Here is a 25,703-nt window from a genome sequence, read left to right on the forward strand (position 1 = left end):
TGATATTTGGAAGCCCATAGAGGGCTATGGTGAAAAAGGAATTATCCTCAGATGAAATCTGAAAGGAAGCTTTCTGAGAAACTGCTTAGTGTTCTGTTAATTCATCTCACAGAGTTACATCTGTATTTCGTGGATCTCTTCGCTAGCCTTATTTCTGTGGAATCTGAGAACAGATATTTCGGATCCCTTTGAAGACTATAGGGCCAAAGGAAATATCCTCCGATAACAAAGAGAAAGAAGCTTTCTGAGAAACTTCTTTGTGTTCTGTGAAATCATCTCACAGAGTTACAGCTTTCCCCTCAAGAAGCCTTTAGCTAAGACAGTTCTTGTGGAATTGACAAAGTGATATTTGGAGGCCCATAGAGGGCTATGTTGAAAAAGGATATATCCTCAGAGGAAATCTGGAAAGAAGCTTTCTGAGAAACCGCTTTGTTCTTTTAATTCATCTCACAGAGTTACATCCGTATTTCGTGGATCTCTTTGCTAGCCTTATTTCTGTGGAATCTGAGAACAGATATTTCGGATCCCTTTGAAGACTATAGGGCCAAAGGAAATATCCTCCGAAAACAAAGAGAAAGAAGCTTTTTGAGAAACTTCTTTGTGTTTTGTGAAATCATCTCAGAGAGTTACAGCTTTCCCCTCAAGAAGCCTTTCGCTAAGACAGTTCTTGTGGAATTGGCAAAGTGATATTTGGAAGCCCATAGAGGGCTATTGTGTAAAAGGAAATATCCTCAGAGGAAATCTGGAAAGAAGCTTTCTGAGGAACTGCTTAGTGTTCTGTTAATTCATCTCACCGAGTTACATCTGTATTTCGTGGATCTCTTTGCTAGCCTTATTTCTGTGGAATCTGAGAACAGATATTTCGGATCCCTTTGAAGACTATAGGGCCAAAAGAAATATCCTCCGATAACAAAGAGAAAGAACCTTTCTGAGAAACTTCTTTGTGTTTCGTGAAATCAACTCACAGAGTTACAACTTTCCCCGCAAGAAGCCTTTCGCTAAGACAGTTCTTGTGGAATTGGCAAAGTGATATTTGGAAGCCCATAGAGGGCTATGGTGAAAAAGGAATTATCCTCAGATGAAATCTGGAAAGAAGCTTTCTGAGAAACTGCTTAGTGTTCTGTTAATTCATCTCACAGAGTTACATCTGTATTTCGTGGATCTCTTTGCTAGCCTTACTTCTGTGGAATCTGAGAACAGATATTTCGGATCCCTTTGGAGACTATAGGGCCAAAGGAAATATCCTCCGATAACAAAGAGAAAGAAGCTTTTTGAGAAACTTCTTTGTGTTCTTTGAAATCATCTCACAGAGTTACAGCTTTCCCCTCAAGAAGCCTTTCGCTAAGACAGTTCTTGTGGAATTGACAAAGTGATATTTGGAGGCCCATAGAGGGCTATGTTGAAAAAGGAAATATCCTCAGAGGAAATCTGGAAAGAAGCTTTCTGAGAAACCGCTTTGTTCTGTTAATTCATCTCACAGAGTTACATCCGTATTTCGTGGATCTCTTTGCTAGCCTTATTTCTGTGGAATCTGAGAACAGATATTTCGGATCCCTTTGAAGACTATAGGGCCAAAGGTAATATCCTCCGATAACAAAGAGAAAGAAGCTTTCTGAGAAACTTCTTTGGGTTCTGTGAAATCATCTCACAGAGTTACAGCTTTCCCCTCAAGAAGCCTTTCGCTAAGACAGTTCTTGTGGAATTGGCGAAGTGATATTTGGAAGCCCATAGAGGGCTATGGTGAAAAAGGAAATATCCTCAGAGGAAATCTGGAAAGAAGCTTTCTGAGAAACTGCTTAATGTTCTGTTAATTTATCTCACAAAGATACATCTGTATTTAGTGGATCTCTTTGCTAGCCTTATTTTTGTGGAATCTGAGAACAGATATTTCGGATCCCTTTGAAGACTATAGGGCCAAAGGAAATATCCTCCGATAACAAAGAGAAAGAAGCTTTCTGAGAAACTTCTTTGTGTTCTGTGAAATCAACTCACAGAGTTACAGCTTTCCCCTCAAGAAGTCTTTCGCTAAGACAGTTCTTGTGGAATTGGCAAAGTGATATTTGGATGCCCATAGAGGGCTATGGTGAAAAAGAAAATATCCTCAGAGGAAATCTGGAAAGAAGCTTTCTGAGAAACTGCTTAGTGTTCTGTTAATTCATCTCACAGAGTTACATCTATATTTCGTGGATCTATTTGCTAGCCTTATTTCTGTGGAATCTGAGAACAGATGTTTCGGATCCCTTTGAAGTCTATAGGGCCAAAGGAAATATCTTCCGATAACAAAGAGAAAGAAGCTTTCTGAGAACCTTCTTTGTGTTCTGTGAAATCATCTCACAGAGTTACAGCTTTCCCCTCGAGAAGCCTTTCGATAAGACAGTTCTGGTGGAATAGGCAAAGTGATATTTGGAAGCCCGTAGAGGGCTATGGTGAAAAAGGAACTATTCTCAGATGAAATCTGGAAAGAAACTTTCTGAGAAACTGCTCTGTGATATGTGTCTTCCACTCACAGAGTTACATCTGTATTTCGTGGAACACTTTGCTAGCCTTATTTCTGTGGATTCTGAGAACAGATATTTCGGATCCCTTTGAAGACTTATAGGGCCAAAGGAAATATCCTCCGATAACAAAGACAAGGAAGCTTTCTGAGAAACTTCTTTGTGTTCTGTGAAATCAACTCACAGAGTTACAGCTTTCCCCTCAAGAAGCCTTTCGCTAAGACAGTTCTTGTGGAATTGGCAAAGTGATATTTGGAAGCCCATAGAGGGCTATGGTTAAAAAGGAAATATCCTCAGATGAAATCTGGAAAGAAGCTTTCTGAGAAACTGCTTAGTGTTCTGTTAATTCATCTCACAGAGTTACATCTGTATTTCGTGGATCTCTTTGCTAGCCTTATTTCTGTGGAATCTGAGAACAGATATTTCGGATCCCTTTTGAAACTATAGGGCCAAAGGAAATATCCTCCGATAACAAAGAGAAAGAAGCTTTTTGAGAAACTTCTTTGTGTTCTTTGAAATCATCTCACAGAGTTACAGCTTTCCCCTCAAGGAGCCTTTCGCTAAGACTGTTCTTGTGGAATTGGCAAAGTGATATTTGGAAGCCCATTGAGGGCGACGGTGAAAAATGAAATATCCTCAGATGAAATCTGGAAAGAAGCGTTCTGAGAAACTGCTTAGTGTTCTGTTAATTCATCTCAAAGTGTGACATCTGTATTTCGTGGATCTCTTAACTAGCCTTATTTCTGTGGAATCTGAGAACAGATAATTCGCATTCCTTTGAAGACTATAGGGCCAAAGGAAATATCCTCCGATAACAAAGAGAAAGAAGCTTTCTGAGAAACTTCTTTGTGTTCTGTGAAATCATCTCACAGAGTTACAGCTTTCTCCTCAAGAAGCCTTTCGCTAAGACAGTTCTTGTGGAATTGGCAAAGTGATATTTGGAAGCCCATGGAGGGCGATGGTGAAAAAGGAAATATCCACAGATGAAATCTGGAAAGAAGCTTTCTGAGAAACTACTTAGTGTTCTGTTAATTCATCTCATAGAGTTACATCTGTATTTCGTGGATCTCTTTGCTAGCCTTATTTCTGTGGAATCTGAGAACAGATATTTCGGATCCCTTTGAAGACTATAGGGCCAAAGGAAATATCCTCCGATAACAAAGAGAAAGAAGCTTTCTGAGAAACTTCTTTGTGTTCTGTGAAATCGTCTCACAGAGTTACAGCTTTCCCCTCAAGAAGACTTTCGCTAAGACAGTTCTTGTGGAATTGGCAAAGTGATATTTGGAAGACCATAGAGGGCTATGGTGAAAAAGGAAATATCCTCAGAGGAAATCTGGAAAGAAGCTTTCTGAGAAACTGCTTAGTGTTCTGTTATTTCATCTCACAGAGTTACATCTGTATTTCGTGGATATCTATGCTAGTGTTATTTCTTGGAATCTGAGAACAGATATTTCGGATCCCTTTGGAGACTATAGGGCCAAAGGAAATATACTCCGATAACAAAAAGAAAGAAGCTTTCTGAGAAACTTCTTTGTGTTCTGTGAAATCATCTCACAGAGTTACAGCTTTCCCCTCAAGAAGCCTTTCGCAAAGACAGTTCTTGTGGAAATGGCAATGTGATATTTGGAAGCCCAAAGAGGGCTATGGTGAAAAAGGAAATATCCTCAGATGAAATCTGGAAAGAAGCTTTCTGAGAAACTGCTCTGTGATATGTGTCTTCCACTCACAGAGTTACATCTGTATTTCGTGGAACTCTTTGCTAGCCTTATTTCTCTGGATTCTGAGAACAGATATTTCGGATCCCTTTGAAGACTATAGGGCCAAAGGAAATATCCTCCGATAACAAAGAGCAAGAAGCTTTCTGAGAAACTTCTTTGTGTTCTGTGAAATCATCTCACGGAGTTACAGCTTTCCCCTCAAGAAGCCTTTCGCTAAGACAGTTCTTGTGGAATTGACAAAGTGATATTTGGAGGCCCATAGAGGGCTATGTAGAAAAAGGAAATATCCTCAGAGGAAATCTGGAAAGAAGCTTTCTGAGAAACCGCTTTGTTCTGTTAATTCATCTCACAGAGTTACATCCGTATTTCGTGGATCTCTTTGCTAGCCTTATTTCTTTGGAATCTGAGAACAGATATTTCGGATCCCTTTGAAGACTATAGGGCCAAAGGAAATATCCTCCGATAACAAAGAGAAAGAAGCTTTTTGAGAAACTTCTTTGTGTTTTGTGAAATCATCTCAGAGAGTTACAGCTTTTCCCTCAAGAAGCCTTTCGCTAAGACAGTTCTTGTGGAATTGGCAAAGTGATATTTGGAAGCCCATAGAGGGCTATGGTGTAAAAGGAAATATCCTCAGAGGAAATCTGGAAAGCAGCTTTCTGAGGAACTGCTTAGTGTTCTGTTAATTCATCTCACAGAGTTACATCTGTATTTCGTGGATCTCTTTGCTAGCCTTATTTCTTTGGAATCTGAGAACAGATATTTCGGATCCCTTTGAAGACTATAGGGCCAAAAGAAATATCCTCCGATAACAAAGAGAAAGAACCTTTCTGAGAAACTTCTTTGTGTTTCGTGAAATCAACTCACAGAGTTACAGCTTTCCCCTCAAGAAGACTTTCGCTAAGACAGTTCTTGTGGAATTGGCAAAGTGATATTTGGAAGCCCATAGAGAGCTATGGTGAAAAAGGAATTATCCTCAGATGAAATCTGGAAAGAAGCTTTCTGAGAAACTGCTTAGTGTTCTGTTAATTCATCTCACAGAGTTACATCTGTATTTCGTGGATCTCTTTGCTAGCCTTATTTCTGTGGAATCTGAGAACAGATATTTCGGATCCCTTTGGAGACTATAGGGCCAAAGGAAATATCCTCCGATAACAAAGAGAAAGAAGCTTTTTGAGAAACTTCTTTGTGTTCTTTGAAATCATCTCACAGAGTTACAGCTTTCCCCTCAAGAAGCCTTTCGCTAAGACAGTTCTTGTGGAATTGACAAAGTGATATTTGGAGGCCCATAGAGGGCTATGGTTAAAAAGGAAATATCCTCAGATGAAATCTGGAAAGAAGCTTTCTGAGAAACTGCTTAGTGTTCTGTTAATTCATCTCACAGAGTTACATCTGTATTTCGTGGATCTCTTTGCTAGCCTTATTTCTGTGGAATCTGAGAACAGATATTTCGGATCCCTTTTGAAACTATAGGGCCAAAGGAAATATCCTCCGATAGCAAAGAGAAAGAAGCTTTTTGAGAAACTTCTTTGTGTTCTTTGAAATCATCTCACAGAGTTACAGCTTTCCCCTCAAGGAGCCTTTCGGTAAGAATGTTCTTGTGGAATTGGCAAAGTGATATTTGGAAGCCCATTGAGGGCGACGGTGAAAAATGAAATATCCTCAGATGAAATCTGGAAAGAAGTTTTCTGAGAAACTGCTTAGTGTTTTGTTAATTCATCTCACGGAGTTACATCTGTATTTCCTGGATCTCTTTGCTAGCCTTATTTCTGTGGAATCTGAGAACAGACACTTCGGATCCCTTTGGAGATTATAGGGCCAAAGGAAATATCCTCCGATAACAAAGAGAAAGAAGCTTTTTGAGAAACTTCTTTGTGTTTTATGAAATCATCTCACAGAGTTACAGCTTTCCCCTCACGAAGCCTTTCGCTAAGACAGTTCCTGTGGAATGGCAAAGTGATATTTGGAAGCCCATAGAGGGCTATGGTGAAAAAGGAAATATCCTCAGAGGAAATCTGGAAAGAAGCTTTCTGAGAAACTGCTTAGTGTTCTGTTAATTCATCTCACAGAGTTACATCTGTATTTCGTGGATCTCATTGCTAGCCTTATTTCTGTGGAATCTGAGAACAGATATTTCGGATCCCTTTGAAGACTATAGGGTCAAAGGAAATATCCTCCGATAACAAAGAGAAAGAACCTTTCTGAGAAACTTCTTTGTGTTTCTGAAATCAACTCACAGAGTTACAGCTTTCCCCTCTAGAACCCTTTCGCTAAGACAGTTCTTGTGGAATTGGCAAAGTGATATTTGGAAGCCCATAGAGGGCTATGGTGAAAAAGGAAATATCCTCAGATGAAATCTTGAAAGAAGCGTTCTGAGAAACTTCTTAGTGTTCTGTTAATTCATCTCACAGAGTTACATCTGTATTTCGTGGATCTCTTTGGTAGCCTTATTTCTGTGGAATCTGAGAACAGATATTTAGGATCCCTTTGAAGACTAGAGGGCCAAAGGAAATATCCTCCGATAACAAAGAGAAAGACGCTTTCTGAGAAACTTCTTTGTGTTCTGTGAAATCATCTCACAGAGTTACAGCCTCCCCCTCTAGAAGCGTTTCGCTAAGACAGTTCTTTTGGAATTGGCAAAGTGATATTTGGAAGCACATAGAGGGCTATGATTAAAAAGGATATATCCTCAGATGAAATCTGGAAAGACGCGTTCTGAGAAACTGCTTAGTGTTCTGTTAATTCATCTCAAAGTGTCACATCTGTATTTCGTGGATCTCTTAACTAGCCTTATTTCTGTGGAATCTGAGAACAGATAATTCGCATTCCTTTGAAGACTATAGGGCCAAAGGAAATATCCTCCGATAACAAAGAGAAAGAAGCTTTCTGAGAAACTTCTTTGTGTTCTGTGAAATCATCTCACAGAGTTACAGCTTTCTCCTCAAGAAGCCTTTCGCTGAGACAGTTCTTGTGGATTTGGTAAAGTGATATTTGGAAGCCAATGGAGGGCGATGGTGAAAAAGGAAATATCCACAGATGAAATCTGGAAAGACGCTTTCTGAGAAACTGCTTAGTGTTCTGTTAATTCATCTCATAGAGTTACATCTGTATTTCGTGGATCTCTTTGCTATCCTTATTTCTGTGGAATCTGAGAACAGATATTTCGGATCCCTTTGAAGACTATAGAGCCAAAGGAAATATCCTCCGATAACAAAGAGAAAGAAGCTTTCTGAGAAACTTCTTTGTGTTCTGTGAAATCGTCTCACAGAGTTACAGCTTTCCCCTCAAGAAGCCTTTCGCTAAGACAGTTCTTGTGGAATTGGCAAAGTGATATTTGGAAGCCCATAGAGGGCTATGTTGAAAAAGGAAATATCCTCAGAGGAAATCTGGAAAGAAGCTTTCTGAGAAACTGCTTAGTGTTCTGTTAGGTCATCTCACAGAGTTACATCTGTAATTCCTGGATCTCTATGCTAGCGTTATTTCTTGGAATCTGAGAACAGATATTTCGGATCCCTTTGGAGACTATAGGGCCAAAGGAAATATACTCCGATAACAAAAAGAAAGAAGCTTTCTGAGAAACTTCTTTGTGTTCTGTGAAATCATCTCACAGAGTTACAGCTTTCCCCTCAAGAAGCCTTTCGCAAAGACAGTTCTTGTGGAAATGGCAATGTGATATTTGGAAGCCCAAAGAGGGCTATGGTGAAAAAGGAAATATCCTCAGATGAAATCTGGAAAGAAGCTTTCTGAGAAACTGCTCTGTGATATGTGTCTTCCACTCACAGAGGTACATCTGTATTTCGTGGAACTCTTTGCTAGCCTTATTTCTCTGGATTCTGAGAACAGATATTTCGGATCCCTTTGAAGACTATAGGGCCAAAGGAAATATCCTCCGATAACAAAGAGCAAGAAGCTTTCTGAGAAACTTCTTTGTGTTCTGTGAAATCATCTCACAGAGTTACAGCTTTCCCCTCAAGAAGCCTTTCGCTAAGACAGTTCTTGTGGAATTGGCAATGTGATATTTGGAAGCCCATAGAGGGCTATGGTGAAAAAGGAATTATCCTCAGATGAAATCTGAAAGGAAGCTTTCTGAGAAACTGCTTAGTGTTCTGTTAATTCATCTCACAGAGTTACATCTGTATTTCGTGGATCTCTTTGCTAGCCTTATTTCTGTGGAATCTGAGAACAGATATTTCGGATCCCTTTGAAGACTATAGGGCCAAAGGAAATATCCTCCGAAAACAAAGAGAAAGAAGCTTTTTGAGAAACTTCTTTGTGTTTTGTGAAATCATCTCAGAGAGTTACAGCTTTCCCCTCAAGAAGCCTTTCGCTAAGACAGTTCTTGTGGAATTGGCAAAGTGATATTTGGAAGCCCATAGAGGGCTATGGTGTAAAAGGAAATATCCTCAGATGAAATCTGGAAAGAAGCTTTCTGAGGAACTGTTTAGTGTTCTGTTAATTCATCTCACAGAGTTACATCTGTATTTCGTGGATCTCTTTGCTAGCCTTATTTCTGTGGAATCTGAGAACAGATATTTCGGATCCCTTTGAAGACTATAGGGCCAAAAGAAATATCCTCCGATAACAAAGAGAAAGAACCTTTCTGAGAAACTTCTTTGTGTTTCGTGAAATCAACTCACAGAGTTACAGCTTTCCCCTCAAGAAGCCTTTCGCTAAGACAGTTCTTGTGGAATTGGCAAAGTGATATTTGGAAGCCCATAGAGGGCTATGGTGAAAAAGGAATTATCCTCAGATGAAATCTGGAAAGAAGCTTTCTGAGAAACTGCTTAGTGTTCTGTTAATTCATCTCACAGAGTTACATCTGTATTTCGTGGATCTCTTTGCTAGCCTTACTTCTGTGGAATCTGAGAACAGATATTTCGGATCCCTTTGGAGACTATAGGGCCAAAGGAAATATCCTCCGATAACAAAGAGAAAGAAGCTTTTTGAGAAACTTCTTTGTGTTCTTTGAAATCATCTCACAGAGTTACAGCTTTCCCCTCAAGAAGCCTTTCGCTAAGACAGTTCTTGTGGAATTGACAAAGTGATATTTGGAGGCCCATAGAGGGCTATGTTGAAAAAGGAAATATCCTCAGAGGAAATCTGGAAAGAAGCTTTCTGAGAAACCGCTTTGTTCTGTTAATTCATCTCACAGAGTTACATCCGTATTTCGTGGATCTCTTTGCTAGCCTTATTTCTGTGGAATCTGAGAACAGATATTTCGGATCCCTTTGGAGACTATAGGGCCAAAGGTAATATCCTCCGATAACAAAGAGAAAGAAGCTTTCTGAGAAACTTCTTTGGGTTCTGTGAAATCATCTCACAGAGTTACAGCTTTCCCCTCAAGAAGCCTTTCGATAAGACAGTTCTTGTGGAATTGGCAAAGTGATATTTGGAAGTCCATAGAGGGCTATGGTGAAAAAGGAAATATCCTCAGAGGAAATCTGGAAAGAATCTTTCTGAGAAACTGCTTAGTGTTCTGTTAATTTATCTCACAGAGTTACATCTGTATTTAGTGGATCTCTTTGCTAGCCTTATTTTTGTGGAATCTGAGAACAGATATTTCGGATCCCTTTGAAGACTATAGGGCCAAAGGAAATATCCTCCGATAACAAAGAGAAAGAAGCTTTCTGAGAAACTTCTTTGTGTTCTGTGAAATCAACTCACAGAGTTACAGCTTTCCCCTCAAGAAGTCTTTCGCTAAGACAGTTCTTGTGGAATTGGCAAAGTGATATTTGGAAGCCCATAGAGGGCTATGGTGAAAAAGAAAATATCCTCAGAGGAAATCTGGAAAGAAGCTTTCTGAGAAACTGCTTAGTGTTCTGTTAATTCATCTCACAGAGTTACATCTGTATTTCGTGGATCTATTTGCTAGCCTTATTTATGTGGAATCTGAGAACAGATATTTCGGATCACTTTGAAGTCTATAGGGCCAAAGGAAATATCTTCCGATAACAAAGAGAAAGAGCTTTCTGAGAACCTTCTTTGTGTTCTGTGAAATCATCTCACAGAGTTACAGCTTTCCCCTCGAGAAGCCTTTCGATAAGACAGTTCTGGTGGAATAGGCAAAGTGATATTTGGAAGCCCATAGAGGGCTATGGTGAAAAAGGAACTATCCTCAGATGAAATCTGGAAAGAAACTTTCTGAGAAACTGCTCTGTGATATGTGTCTTCCACTCACAGAGTTACATCTGTATTTCGTGGAACACTTTGCTAGCCTTATTTCTGTGGATTCTGAGAACAGATATTTCGGATCCCTTTGAAGACTTATAGGGCCAAAGGAAATATCCTCCGATAACAAAGACAAAGAAGCTTTCTGAGAAACTTCTTTGTGTTCTGTGAAATCAACTCACAGAGTTACAGCTTTCCCCTCAAGAAGCCTTTCGCTAAGACAGTTCTTGTGGAATTGGCAAAGTGATATTTGGAAGCCCATAGAGGGCTATGGTTAAAAAGGAAATATCCTCAGATGAAATCTGGAAAGAAGCTTTCTGAGAAACTGCTTAGTGTTCTGTTAATTCATCTCACAGAGTTACATCTGTATTTCGTGGATCTCTTTGCTAGCCTTATTTCTGTGGAATCTGAGAACAGATATTTCGGATCCCTTTTGAAACTATAGGGCCAAAGGAAATATCCTCCGATAACAAAGAGAAAGAAGCTTTTTGAGAAACTTCTTTGTGTTCTTTGAAATCATCTCACAGAGTTACAGCTTTCCCCTCAAGGAGCCTTTCGCTAAGACTGTTCTTGTGGAATTGGCAAAGTGATATTTGGAAGCCCATTGAGGGCGACGGTGAAAAATGAAATATCCTCAGAGGAAATCTGGAAAGAAGCTTTCTGAGAAACTGCTTAGTGTTCTGTTAATTCATCTCACGGAGTTACATCTGTATTTCTTGGATCTCTTTGCTAGCCTTATTTCTGTGGAATCTGAGAACAGATACTTCGGATCCCTTTGGAGACTATAGGGCCAAAGGAAATATCCTCCGATAACAAAGAGAAAGAAGCTTTCTGAGAAACTTCTTTGTGTTCTGTGAAATCATCTCACAGAGTTACAGCTTTCCCCTCAAGAAGCCTTTCGCAAAGACAGTTCTTGTGGAAATGGCAATGTGATATTTGGAAGCCCAAAGAGGGCTATGGTGAAAAAGGAAATATCCTGAGATGAAATCTGGAAAGAAGCTTTCTGAGAAACTGCTCTGTGATATGTGTCTTCCACTCACAGAGTTACATCTGTATTTCGTGGAACTCTTTGCTAGCCTTATTTCTCTGGATTCTGAGAACAGATATTTCGGATCCCTTTGAAGACTATAGGGCCAAAGGAAATATCCTCCGATAACAAAGAGCAAGAAGCTTTCTGAGAAACTTCTTTGTGTTCTGTGAAATCATCTCACGGAGTTACAGCTTTCCCCTCAAGAAGCCTTTCGCTAAGACAGTTCTTGTGGAATTGGCAAAGTGATATTTGGAAGCCCATAGAGGGCTATGGTGAAAAAGGAATTATCCTCAGATGAAATCCGAAAGGAAGCTTTCTGAGAAACTGCTTAGTGTTCTGTTAATTCATCTCACAGAGTTACATCCGTATTTCGTGGATCTCTTTGCTAGCCTTATTTCTGTGGAATCTGAGAACAGATATTTCGGATCCCTTTGAAGACTATAGGGCCAAAGGAAATATCCTCCGATAACAAAGAGAAAGAAGCTTTTTGAGAAACTTCTTTGTGTTTTGTGAAATCATCTCAGAGAGTTACAGCTTTCCCCTCAAGAAGCCTTTCGCTAAGACAGTTCTTGTGGAATTGGCAAAGTGATATTTGGAAGCCCATAGAGGGCTATGGTGTAAAAGGAAATATCCTCAGAGGAAATCTGGAAAGAAGTTTTCTGAGGAACTGCTTAGTGTTCTGTTAATTCATCTCACAGAGTTACATCTGTATTTCGTGGATCTCTTTGCTAGCCTTATTTCTGTGGAATCTGAGAACAGATATTTCGGATCCCTTTGAAGACTATAGGGCCAAAAGAAATATCCTCCGATAACAAAGAGAAAGAACCTTTCTGAGAAACTTCTTTGTGTTTCGTGAAATCAACTCACAGAGTTACAGCTTTCCCCTCAAGAAGCCTTTCGCTAAGACAGTTCTTGTGGAATTGACAAAGTGATATTTGGAGGCCCATAGAGGGCTATGTTGAAAAAGGAAATATCCTCAGAGGAAATCTGGAAAGAAGCTTTCTGAGAAACCGCTTTGTTCTGTTAATTCATCTCACAGAGTTACATCCGTATTTCGTGGATCTCTTTGCTAGCCTTATTTCTGTGGAATCTGAGAACAGATATTTCGGATCCCTTTGAAGACTATAGGGCCAAAGGAAATATCCTCCGATAACAAAGAGAAAGAAGCTTTTTGAGAAACTTCTTTGTGTTTTGTGAAATCATCTCAGAGAGTTACAGCTTTCCCCTCAAGAACCCTTTCGCTAAGACAGTTCTTGTGGAATTGGCAAAGTGATATTTGGAAGCCCATAGAGGGCTATGGTGTAAAAGGAAATATCCTCAGAGGAAATCTGGAAAGAAGCTTTCTGAGGAACTGCTTAGTGTTCTGTTAATTCATCTCACAGAGTTACATCTGTATTTCGTGGATCTCTTTGCTAGCCTTATTTCTGTGGAATCTGAGAACAGATATTTCGGATCCCTTTGAAGACTATAGGGCCAAAAGAAATATCCTCCGATAACAAAGAGAAAGAACCTTTCTGAGAAACTTCTTTGTGTTTCGTGAAATCAACTCACAGAGTTACAGCTTTCCCCTCAAGAAGCCTTTCGCTAAGACAGTTCTTGTGGAATTGGCAAAGTGATATTTGGAAGCCCATAGAGGGCTATGGTGAAAAAGGAATTATCCTCAGATGAAATCTGGAAAGAAGCTTTCTGAGAAACTGCTTAGTGTTCTGTTAATTCATCTCACAGAGTTACATCTGTATTTCGTGGATCTCTTTGCTAGCCTTATTTCTGTGGAATCTGAGAACAGATATTTCGGATCCTTTTGGAGACTATAGGGCCAAAGGAAATATCCTCCGATAACAAAGAGAAAGAAGCTTTTTGAGAAACTTCTTTGTGTTCTTTGAAATCATCTCACAGAGTTACAGCTTTCCCCTCAAGAAGCCTTTCGCTAAGACAGTTCTTGTGGAATTGACAAAGTGATATTTGGAGGCCCATAGAGGGCTATGTTGAAAAAGGAAATATCCTCAGAGGAAATCTGGAAAGAAGCTTTCTGAGAAACCGCTTTGTTCTGTTAATTCATCTCACAGAGTTACATCCGTATTTCGTGGATCTCTTTGCTAGCCTTATTTCTGTGGAATCTGAGAACAGATATTTCGGATCCCTTTGAAGACTATAGGGCCAAAGGTAATATCCTCCGATAACAAAGAGAAAGAAGCTTTCTGAGAAACTTCTTTGGGTTCTGTGAAATCATCTCACAGAGTTAGAGCTTTCCCCTCAAGAAGCCTTTCGCTAAGACAGTTCTTGTGGAATTGGCAAAGTGATATTTGGAAGCCCATAGAGGGCTATGGTGAAAAAGGAAATATCCTCAGAGGAAATCTGGAAAGAAGCTTTCTGAGAAACTGCTTAGTGTTCTGTTAATTTATCTCACAGAGTTACATCTGTATTTCGTGGATCTCTTTGCTAGCCTTATTTTTGTGGAATCTGAGAACAGATATTTCGGATCACTTTGAAGACTATAGGGCCAAAGGAAATATCTTCCGATAACAAAGAGAAAGAAGCTTTCTGAGAAACTTCTTTGGGTTCTGTGAAATCATCTCACAGAGTTACAGCTTTCCCCTCAAGAAGCCTTTCGCTAAGACTGTTCTTGTGGAATTGGCAAAGTGATATTTGGAAGCCCATTGAGGGCGACGGTGAAAAATGAAATATCCTCAGAGGAAATCTGGAAAGAAGCTTTCTGAGAAACTGCTTAGTGTTCTGTTAATTTATCTCACGGAGTTACATCTGTATTTAGTGGATCTCTTTGCTAGCCTTATTTTTGTGGAATCTGAGAACAGATATTTCGGATCCCTTTGGAGACTATAGGGCCAAAGGAAATATCCTCCGATAACAAAGAGAAAGAAGCTTTTTGAGAAACTTCTTTGTGTTTTATGAAATCATCTCACAGAGTTACAGCTTTCCCCTCAAGAAGCCTTTCGCTAAGACAGTTCCTGTGGAATGGCAAAGTGATATTTGGAAGCCCATAGAGGGCTATGGTGAAAAAGGAAATATCCTCAGAGGAAATCTGGAAAGAAGCTTTCTGAGAAACTGCTTAGTGTTCTGTTAATTCATCTCACAGAGTTACATCTGTATTTCGTGGATCTCTTTGCTAGCCTTATTTCTGTGGAATCTGAGAACAGATATTTCGGATCCCTTTGAAGACTATAGGGCCAAAAGAAATATCCTCCGATAACAAAGAGAAAGAACCTTTCTGAGAAACTTCTTTGTGTTTCGTGAAATCAACTCACAGAGTTACAGCTTTCCCCTCAAGAAGCCTTTCGCTAAGACAGTTCTTGTGGAATTGGCAAAGTGATATTTGGAAGCCCATTGAGGGCGACGGTGAAAAATGAAATATCCTCAGAGGAAATCTGGAAAGAAGCTTTCTGAGAAACTGCTTAGTGTTCTGTTAATTTATCTCACGGAGTTACATCTGTATTTAGTGGATCTCTTTGCTAGCCTTATTTTTGTGGAATCTGAGAACAGATATTTCGGATCCCTTTGGAGACTATAGGGCCAAAGGAAATATCCTCCGATAACAAAGAGAAAGAAGCTTTTTGAGAAACTTCTTTGTGTTTTATGAAATCATCTCACAGAGTTACAGCTTTCCCCTCAAGAAGCCTTTCGCTAAGACAGTTCCTGTGGAATGGCAAAGTGATATTTGGAAGCCCATAGAGGGCTATGGTGTAAAAGGAAATATCCTCAGATGAAATCTGGAAAGAAGCTTTCTGAGAAACTGCTTAGTGTTCTGTTAATTCATCTCACAGAGTTACATCTGTATTTCGTGGATCTCTTTGCTAGCCTTATTTCTGTGGAATCTGAGAACAGATATTTCGGATCCCTTTGGAGACTATAGGGCCAAAGGAAATATCCTCCGATAACAAAGAGAAAGAAGCTTTTTGAGAAACTTCTTTGTGTTCTTTGAAATCATCTCACAGAGTTACAGTTTTCCCCTCAAGAAGCCTTTCGCTAAGACAGTTCTTGTGGAATTGACAAAGTTATATTTGGAGGCCCATAGAGGGCTATGTTGAAAAAGGAAATATCCTCAGAGGAAATCTGGAAAGAAGCTTTCTGAGAAACCGCTTTGTTCTGTTAATTCATCTCACAGAGTTACATCCGTATTTCGTGGATCTCTTTGCTAGCCTTATTTCTGTGGAATCTGAGAACAGATATTTCGGATCCCTTTGAAGACTATAGGGCCAAAGGTAATATCCTCCGATAACAAAGAGAAAGAAGCTTTCTGAGAAACTTCTTTGGGTTCTGTGAAATCATCTCACAGAGTTACAGCTTTCCCCTCAAGAAGCCTTTCGCTAAGACAGTTCTTGTGGAATTGGCAAAGTGATATTTGGAAGCCCATAGAGGGCTATGGTGAAAAAGGAAATATCCTCAGATGAAATCTGGAAAGAAGCTTTCTGAGAAACTGCTTAGTGTTCTGTTAATTCATCTCACAGAGTTACATCTGTATTTCGTGGATCTCTTTGCTAGCCTTATTTCTGTGGAATCTGAGAACAGATATTTCGGATCCCTTTTGAAACTATAGGGCCAAAGGAAATATCCTCCGATAACAAAGAGAAAGAAGCTTTTTGAGAAACTTCTTTGTGTTCTTTGAAATCATCTCACAGAGTTACAGCTTTCCCCTCAAGGAGCCTTTCGCTAAGACTGTTCTTGTGGAATTGGCAAAGTGATATTTGGAAGCCCATTGAGGGCGACGGTGAAAAATGAAATATCCTCAGATGAAATCTGGAAAGAAGCGTTCTGAGAAACTGCTTAGTGTTCTGTTAATTCATCTCAAAGTGTGACATCTGTATTTCGTGGATCTCTTAACTAGCCTTATTTCTGTGGAATCTGAGAACAGATAATTCGCATTCCTTTGAAGACTATAGGGCCAAAGGAAATATCCTCCGATAACAAAGAGAAAGAAGCTTTCTGAGAAACTTCTTTGTGTTCTGTGAAATCATCTCACAGAGTTACAGCTTTCTCCTCAAGAAGCCTTTCGCTAAGACAGTTCTTGTGGAATTGGCAAAGTGATATTTGGAAGCCCATGGAGGGCGATGGTGAAAAAGGAAATATCCACAGATGAAATCTGGAAAGAAGCTTTCTGAGAAACTACTTAGTGTTCTGTTAATTCATCTCATAGAGTTACATCTGTATTTCGTGGATCTCTTTGCTAGCCTTATTTCTGTGGAATCTGAGAACAGATATTTCGGATCCCTTTGAAGACTATAGGGCCAAAGGAAATATCCTCCGATAACAAAGAGAAAGAAGCTTTCTGAGAAACTTCTTTGTGTTCTGTGAAATCGTCTCACAGAGTTACAGCTTTCCCCTCAAGAAGACTTTCGCTAAGACAGTTCTTGTGGAATTGGCAAAGTGATATTTGGAAGACCATAGAGGGCTATGGTGAAAAAGGAAATATCCTCAGAGGAAATCTGGAAAGAAGCTTTCTGAGAAACTGCTTAGTGTTCTGTTATTTCATCTCACAGAGTTACATCTGTATTTCGTGGATATCTATGCTAGTGTTATTTCTTGGAATCTGAGAACAGATATTTCGGATCCCTTTGGAGACTATAGGGCCAAAGGAAATATACTCCGATAACAAAAAGAAAGAAGCTTTCTGAGAAACTTCTTTGTGTTCTGTGAAATCATCTCACAGAGTTACAGCTTTCCCCTCAAGAAGCCTTTCGCAAAGACAGTTCTTGTGGAAATGGCAATGTGATATTTGGAAGCCCAAAGAGGGCTATGGTGAAAAAGGAAATATCCTCAGATGAAATCTGGAAAGAAGCTTTCTGAGAAACTGCTCTGTGATATGTGTCTTCCACTCACAGAGTTACATCTGTATTTCGTGGAACTCTTTGCTAGCCTTATTTCTCTGGATTCTGAGAACAGATATTTCGGATCCCTTTGAAGACTATAGGGCCAAAGGAAATATCCTCCGATAACAAAGAGCAAGAAGCTTTCTGAGAAACTTCTTTGTGTTCTGTGAAATCATCTCACGGAGTTACAGCTTTCCCCTCAAGAAGCCTTTCGCTAAGACAGTTCTTGTGGAATTGACAAAGTGATATTTGGAGGCCCATAGAGGGCTATGTAGAAAAAGGAAATATCCTCAGAGGAAATCTGGAAAGAAGCTTTCTGAGAAACCGCTTTGTTCTGTTAATTCATCTCACAGAGTTACATCCGTATTTCGTGGATCTCTTTGCTAGCCTTATTTCTTTGGAATCTGAGAACAGATATTTCGGATCCCTTTGAAGACTATAGGGCCAAAGGAAATATCCTCCGATAACAAAGAGAAAGAAGCTTTTTGAGAAACTTCTTTGTGTTTTGTGAAATCATCTCAGAGAGTTACAGCTTTTCCCTCAAGAAGCCTTTCGCTAAGACAGTTCTTGTGGAATTGGCAAAGTGATATTTGGAAGCCCATAGAGGGCTATGGTGTAAAAGGAAATATCCTCAGAGGAAATCTGGAAAGCAGCTTTCTGAGGAACTGCTTAGTGTTCTGTTAATTCATCTCACAGAGTTACATCTGTATTTCGTGGATCTCTTTGCTAGCCTTATTTCTTTGGAATCTGAGAACAGATATTTCGGATCCCTTTGAAGACTATAGGGCCAAAAGAAATATCCTCCGATAACAAAGAGAAAGAACCTTTCTGAGAAACTTCTTTGTGTTTCGTGAAATCAACTCACAGAGTTACAGCTTTCCCCTCAAGAAGACTTTCGCTAAGACAGTTCTTGTGGAATTGGCAAAGTGATATTTGGAAGCCCATAGAGAGCTATGGTGAAAAAGGAATTATCCTCAGATGAAATCTGGAAAGAAGCTTTCTGAGAAACTGCTTAGTGTTCTGTTAATTCATCTCACAGAGTTACATCTGTATTTCGTGGATCTCTTTGCTAGCCTTATTTCTGTGGAATCTGAGAACAGATATTTCGGATCCCTTTGGAGACTATAGGGCCAAAGGAAATATCCTCCGATAACAAAGAGAAAGAAGCTTTTTGAGAAACTTCTTTGTGTTCTTTGAAATCATCTCACAGAGTTACAGCTTTCCCCTCAAGAAGCCTTTCGCTAAGACAGTTCTTGTGGAATTGACAAAGTGATATTTGGAGGCCCATAGAGGGCTATGGTTAAAAAGGAAATATCCTCAGATGAAATCTGGAAAGAAGCTTTCTGAGAAACTGCTTAGTGTTCTGTTAATTCATCTCACAGAGTTACATCTGTATTTCGTGGATCTCTTTGCTAGCCTTATTTCTGTGGAATCTGAGAACAGATATTTCGGATCCCTTTTGAAACTATAGGGCCAAAGGAAATATCCTCCGATAGCAAAGAGAAAGAAGCTTTTTGAGAAACTTCTTTGTGTTCTTTGAAATCATCTCACAGAGTTACAGCTTTCCCCTCAAGGAGCCTTTCGGTAAGAATGTTCTTGTGGAATTGGCAAAGTGATATTTGGAAGCCCATTGAGGGCGACGGTGAAAAATGAAATATCCTCAGATGAAATCTGGAAAGAAGTTTTCTGAGAAACTGCTTAGTGTTTTGTTAATTCATCTCACGGAGTTACATCTGTATTTCCTGGATCTCTTTGCTAGCCTTATTTCTGTGGAATCTGAGAACAGACACTTCGGATCCCTTTGGAGATTATAGGGCCAAAGGAAATATCCTCCGATAACAAAGAGAAAGAAGCTTTTTGAGAAACTTCTTTGTGTTTTATGAAATCATCTCACAGAGTTACAGCTTTCCCCTCACGAAGCCTTTCGCTAAGACAGTTCCTGTGGAATGGCAAAGTGATATTTGGAAGCCCATAGAGGGCTATGGTGAAAAAGGAAATATCCTCAGAGGAAATCTGGAAAGAAGCTTTCTGAGAAACTGCTTAGTGTTCTGTTAATTCATCTCACAGAGTTACATCTGTATTTCGTGGATCTCATTGCTAGCCTTATTTCTGTGGAATCTGAGAACAGATATTTCGGATCCCTTTGAAGACTATAGGGTCAAAGGAAATATCCTCCGATAACAAAGAGAAAGAACCTTTCTGAGAAACTTCTTTGTGTTTCTGAAATCAACTCACAGAGTTACAGCTTTCCCCTCTAGAACCCTTTCGCTAAGACAGTTCTTGTGGAATTGGCAAAGTGATATTTGGAAGCCCATAGAGGGCTATGGTGAAAAAGGAAATATCCTCAGATGAAATCTTGAAAGAAGCGTTCTGAGAAACTTCTTAGTGTTCTGTTAATTCATCTCACAGAGTTACATCTGTATTTCGTGGATCTCTTTGGTAGCCTTATTTCTGTGGAATCTGAGAACAGATATTTAGGATCCCTTTGAAGACTAGAGGGCCAAAGGAAATATCCTCCGATAACAAAGAGAAAGACGCTTTCTGAGAAACTTCTTTGTGTTCTGTGAAATCATCTCACAGAGTTACAGCCTCCCCCTCTAGAAGCGTTTCGCTAAGACAGTTCTTTTGGAATTGGCAAAGTGATATTTGGAAGCACATAGAGGGCTATGATTAAAAAGGATATATCCTCAGATGAAATCTGGAAAGACGCGTTCTGAGAAACTGCTTAGTGTTCTGTTAATTCATCTCAAAGTGTCACATCTGTATTTCGTGGATCTCTTAACTAGCCTTATTTCTGTGGAATCTGAGAACAGATAATTCGCATTCCTTTGAAGACTATAGGGCCAAAGGAAATATCCTCCGATAACAAAGAGAAAGAAGCTTTCTGAGAAACTTCTTTGTGTTCTGTGAAATCATCTCACAGAGTTACAGCTTTCTCCTCAAGAAGCCTTTCGCTGAGACAGTTCTTGTGGATTTGGTAAAGTGATATTTGGAAGCCAATGGAGGGCGATGGTGAAAAAGGAAATATCCACAGATGAAATCTGGAAAGACGCTTTCTGAGAAACTGCTTAGTGTTCTGTTAATTCATCTCATAGAGTTACATCTGTATTTCGTGGATCTCTTTGCTATCCTTATTTCTGTGGAATCTGAGAACAGATATTTCGGATCCCTTTGAAGACTATAGAGCCAAAGGAAATATCCTCCGATAACAAAGAGAAAGAAGCTTTCTGAGAAACTTCTTTGTGTTCTGTGAAATCGTCTCACAGAGTTACAGCTTTCCCCTCAAGAAGCCTTTCGCTAAGACAGTTCTTGTGGAATTGGCAAAGTGATATTTGGAAGCCCATAGAGGGCTATGTTGAAAAAGGAAATATCCTCAGAGGAAATCTGGAAAGAAGCTTTCTGAGAAACTGCTTAGTGTTCTGTTAGGTCATCTCACAGAGTTACATCTGTAATTCCTGGATCTCTATGCTAGCGTTATTTCTTGGAATCTGAGAACAGATATTTCGGATCCCTTTGGAGACTATAGGGCCAAAGGAAATATACTCCGATAACAAAAAGAAAGAAGCTTTCTGAGAAACTTCTTTGTGTTCTGTGAAATCATCTCACAGAGTTACAGCTTTCCCCTCAAGAAGCCTTTCGCAAAGACAGTTCTTGTGGAAATGGCAATGTGATATTTGGAAGCCCAAAGAGGGCTATGGTGAAAAAGGAAATATCCTCAGATGAAATCTGGAAAGAAGCTTTCTGAGAAACTGCTCTGTGATATGTGTCTTCCACTCACAGAGGTACATCTGTATTTCGTGGAACTCTTTGCTAGCCTTATTTCTCTGGATTCTGAGAACAGATATTTCGGATCCCTTTGAAGACTATAGGGCCAAAGGAAATATCCTCCGATAACAAAGAGCAAGAAGCTTTCTGAGAAACTTCTTTGTGTTCTGTGAAATCATCTCACAGAGTTACAGCTTTCCCCTCAAGAAGCCTTTCGCTAAGACAGTTCTTGTGGAATTGGCAATGTGATATTTGGAAGCCCATAGAGGGCTATGGTGAAAAAGGAATTATCCTCAGATGAAATCTGAAAGGAAGCTTTCTGAGAAACTGCTTAGTGTTCTGTTAATTCATCTCACAGAGTTACATCTGTATTTCGTGGATCTCTTTGCTAGCCTTATTTCTGTGGAATCTGAGAACAGATATTTCGGATCCCTTTGAAGACTATAGGGCCAAAGGAAATATCCTCCGAAAACAAAGAGAAAGAAGCTTTTTGAGAAACTTCTTTGTGTTTTGTGAAATCATCTCAGAGAGTTACAGCTTTCCCCTCAAGAAGCCTTTCGCTAAGACAGTTCTTGTGGAATTGGCAAAGTGATATTTGGAAGCCCATAGAGGGCTATGGTGTAAAAGGAAATATCCTCAGATGAAATCTGGAAAGAAGCTTTCTGAGGAACTGTTTAGTGTTCTGTTAATTCATCTCACAGAGTTACATCTGTATTTCGTGGATCTCTTTGCTAGCCTTATTTCTGTGGAATCTGAGAACAGATATTTCGGATCCCTTTGAAGACTATAGGGCCAAAAGAAATATCCTCCGATAACAAAGAGAAAGAACCTTTCTGAGAAACTTCTTTGTGTTTCGTGAAATCAACTCACAGAGTTACAGCTTTCCCCTCAAGAAGCCTTTCGCTAAGACAGTTCTTGTGGAATTGGCAAAGTGATATTTGGAAGCCCATAGAGGGCTATGGTGAAAAAGGAATTATCCTCAGATGAAATCTGGAAAGAAGCTTTCTGAGAAACTGCTTAGTGTTCTGTTAATTCATCTCACAGAGTTACATCTGTATTTCGTGGATCTCTTTGCTAGCCTTACTTCTGTGGAATCTGAGAACAGATATTTCGGATCCCTTTGGAGACTATAGGGCCAAAGGAAATATCCTCCGATAACAAAGAGAAAGAAGCTTTTTGAGAAACTTCTTTGTGTTCTTTGAAATCATCTCACAGAGTTACAGCTTTCCCCTCAAGAAGCCTTTCGCTAAGACAGTTCTTGTGGAATTGACAAAGTGATATTTGGAGGCCCATAGAGGGCTATGTTGAAAAAGGAAATATCCTCAGAGGAAATCTGGAAAGAAGCTTTCTGAGAAACCGCTTTGTTCTGTTAATTCATCTCACAGAGTTACATCCGTATTTCGTGGATCTCTTTGCTAGCCTTATTTCTGTGGAATCTGAGAACAGATATTTCGGATCCCTTTGGAGACTATAGGGCCAAAGGTAATATCCTCCGATAACAAAGAGAAAGAAGCTTTCTGAGAAACTTCTTTGGGTTCTGTGAAATCATCTCACAGAGTTACAGCTTTCCCCTCAAGAAGCCTTTCGATAAGACAGTTCTTGTGGAATTGGCAAAGTGATATTTGGAAGTCCATAGAGGGCTATGGTGAAAAAGGAAATATCCTCAGAGGAAATCTGGAAAGAATCTTTCTGAGAAACTGCTTAGTGTTCTGTTAATTTATCTCACAGAGTTACATCTGTATTTAGTGGATCTCTTTGCTAGCCTTATTTTTGTGGAATCTGAGAACAGATATTTCGGATCCCTTTGAAGACTATAGGGCCAAAGGAAATATCCTCCGATAACAAAGAGAAAGAAGCTTTCTGAGAAACTTCTTTGTGTTCTGTGAAATCAACTCACAGAGTTACAGCTTTCCCCTCAAGAAGTCTTTCGCTAAGACAGTTCTTGTGGAATTGGCAAAGTGATATTTGGAAGCCCATAGAGGGCTATGGTGAAAAAGAAAATATCCTCAGAGGAAATCTGGAAAGAAGCTTTCTGAGAAACTGCTTAGTGTTCTGTTAATTCATCTCACAGAGTTACATCTGTATTTCGTGGATCTATTTGCTAGCCTTATTTATGTGGAATCTGAGAACAGATATTTCGGATCACTTTGAAGTCTATAGGGCCAAAGGAAATATCTTCCGATAACAAAGAGAAAGAGCTTTCTGAGAACCTTCTTTGTGTTCTGTGAAATCATCTCACAGAGTTACAGCTTTCCCCTCGAGAAGCCTTTCGATAAGACAGTTCTGGTGGAATAGGCAAAGTGATATTTGGAAGCCCATAGAGGGCTATGGTGAAAAAGGAACTATCCTCAGATGAAATCTGGAAAGAAACTTTCTGAGAAACTGCTCTGTGATATGTGTCTTCCACTCACAGAGTTACATCTGTATTTCGTGGAACACTTTGCTAGCCTTATTTCTGTGGATTCTGAGAACAGATATTTCGGATCCCTTTGAAGACTTATAGGGCCAAAGGAAATATCCTCCGATAACAAAGACAAAGAAGCTTTCTGAGAAACTTCTTTGTGTTCTGTGAAATCAACTCACAGAGTTACAGCTTTCCCCTCAAGAAGCCTTTCGCTAAGACAGTTCTTGTGGAATTGGCAAAGTGATATTTGGAAGCCCATAGAGGGCTATGGTTAAAAAGGAAATATCCTCAGATGAAATCTGGAAAGAAGCTTTCTGAGAAACTGCTTAGTGTTCTGTTAATTCATCTCACAGAGTTACATCTGTATTTCGTGGATCTCTTTGCTAGCCTTATTTCTGTGGAATCTGAGAACAGATATTTCGGATCCCTTTTGAAACTATAGGGCCAAAGGAAATATCCTCCGATAACAAAGAGAAAGAAGCTTTTTGAGAAACTTCTTTGTGTTCTTTGAAATCATCTCACAGAGTTACAGCTTTCCCCTCAAGGAGCCTTTCGCTAAGACTGTTCTTGTGGAATTGGCAAAGTGATATTTGGAAGCCCATTGAGGGCGACGGTGAAAAATGAAATATCCTCAGAGGAAATCTGGAAAGAAGCTTTCTGAGAAACTGCTTAGTGTTCTGTTAATTCATCTCACGGAGTTACATCTGTATTTCTTGGATCTCTTTGCTAGCCTTATTTCTGTGGAATCTGAGAACAGATACTTCGGATCCCTTTGGAGACTATAGGGCCAAAGGAAATATCCTCCGATAACAAAGAGAAAGAAGCTTTCTGAGAAACTTCTTTGTGTTCTGTGAAATCATCTCACAGAGTTACAGCTTTCCCCTCAAGAAGCCTTTCGCAAAGACAGTTCTTGTGGAAATGGCAATGTGATATTTGGAAGCCCAAAGAGGGCTATGGTGAAAAAGGAAATATCCTGAGATGAAATCTGGAAAGAAGCTTTCTGAGAAACTGCTCTGTGATATGTGTCTTCCACTCACAGAGTTACATCTGTATTTCGTGGAACTCTTTGCTAGCCTTATTTCTCTGGATTCTGAGAACAGATATTTCGGATCCCTTTGAAGACTATAGGGCCAAAGGAAATATCCTCCGATAACAAAGAGCAAGAAGCTTTCTGAGAAACTTCTTTGTGTTCTGTGAAATCATCTCACGGAGTTACAGCTTTCCCCTCAAGAAGCCTTTCGCTAAGACAGTTCTTGTGGAATTGGCAAAGTGATATTTGGAAGCCCATAGAGGGCTATGGTGAAAAAGGAATTATCCTCAGATGAAATCCGAAAGGAAGCTTTCTGAGAAACTGCTTAGTGTTCTGTTAATTCATCTCACAGAGTTACATCCGTATTTCGTGGATCTCTTTGCTAGCCTTATTTCTGTGGAATCTGAGAACAGATATTTCGGATCCCTTTGAAGACTATAGGGCCAAAGGAAATATCCTCCGATAACAAAGAGAAAGAAGCTTTTTGAGAAACTTCTTTGTGTTTTGTGAAATCATCTCAGAGAGTTACAGCTTTCCCCTCAAGAAGCCTTTCGCTAAGACAGTTCTTGTGGAATTGGCAAAGTGATATTTGGAAGCCCATAGAGGGCTATGGTGTAAAAGGAAATATCCTCAGAGGAAATCTGGAAAGAAGTTTTCTGAGGAACTGCTTAGTGTTCTGTTAATTCATCTCACAGAGTTACATCTGTATTTCGTGGATCTCTTTGCTAGCCTTATTTCTGTGGAATCTGAGAACAGATATTTCGGATCCCTTTGAAGACTATAGGGCCAAAAGAAATATCCTCCGATAACAAAGAGAAAGAACCTTTCTGAGAAACTTCTTTGTGTTTCGTGAAATCAACTCACAGAGTTACAGCTTTCCCCTCAAGAAGCCTTTCGCTAAGACAGTTCTTGTGGAATTGACAAAGTGATATTTGGAGGCCCATAGAGGGCTATGTTGAAAAAGGAAATATCCTCAGAGGAAATCTGGAAAGAAGCTTTCTGAGAAACCGCTTTGTTCTGTTAATTCATCTCACAGAGTTACATCCGTATTTCGTGGATCTCTTTGCTAGCCTTATTTCTGTGGAATCTGAGAACAGATATTTCGGATCCCTTTGAAGACTATAGGGCCAAAGGAAATATCCTCCGATAACAAAGAGAAAGAAGCTTTTTGAGAAACTTCTTTGTGTTTTGTGAAATCATCTCAGAGAGTTACAGCTTTCCCCTCAAGAACCCTTTCGCTAAGACAGTTCTTGTGGAATTGGCAAAGTGATATT

Source organism: Macaca nemestrina, chromosome 7 (assembly GCF_043159975.1).
Source record: "Macaca nemestrina isolate mMacNem1 chromosome 7, mMacNem.hap1, whole genome shotgun sequence".
In the NCBI taxonomy this organism is placed as follows: Eukaryota; Metazoa; Chordata; class Mammalia; order Primates; family Cercopithecidae; genus Macaca; species Macaca nemestrina.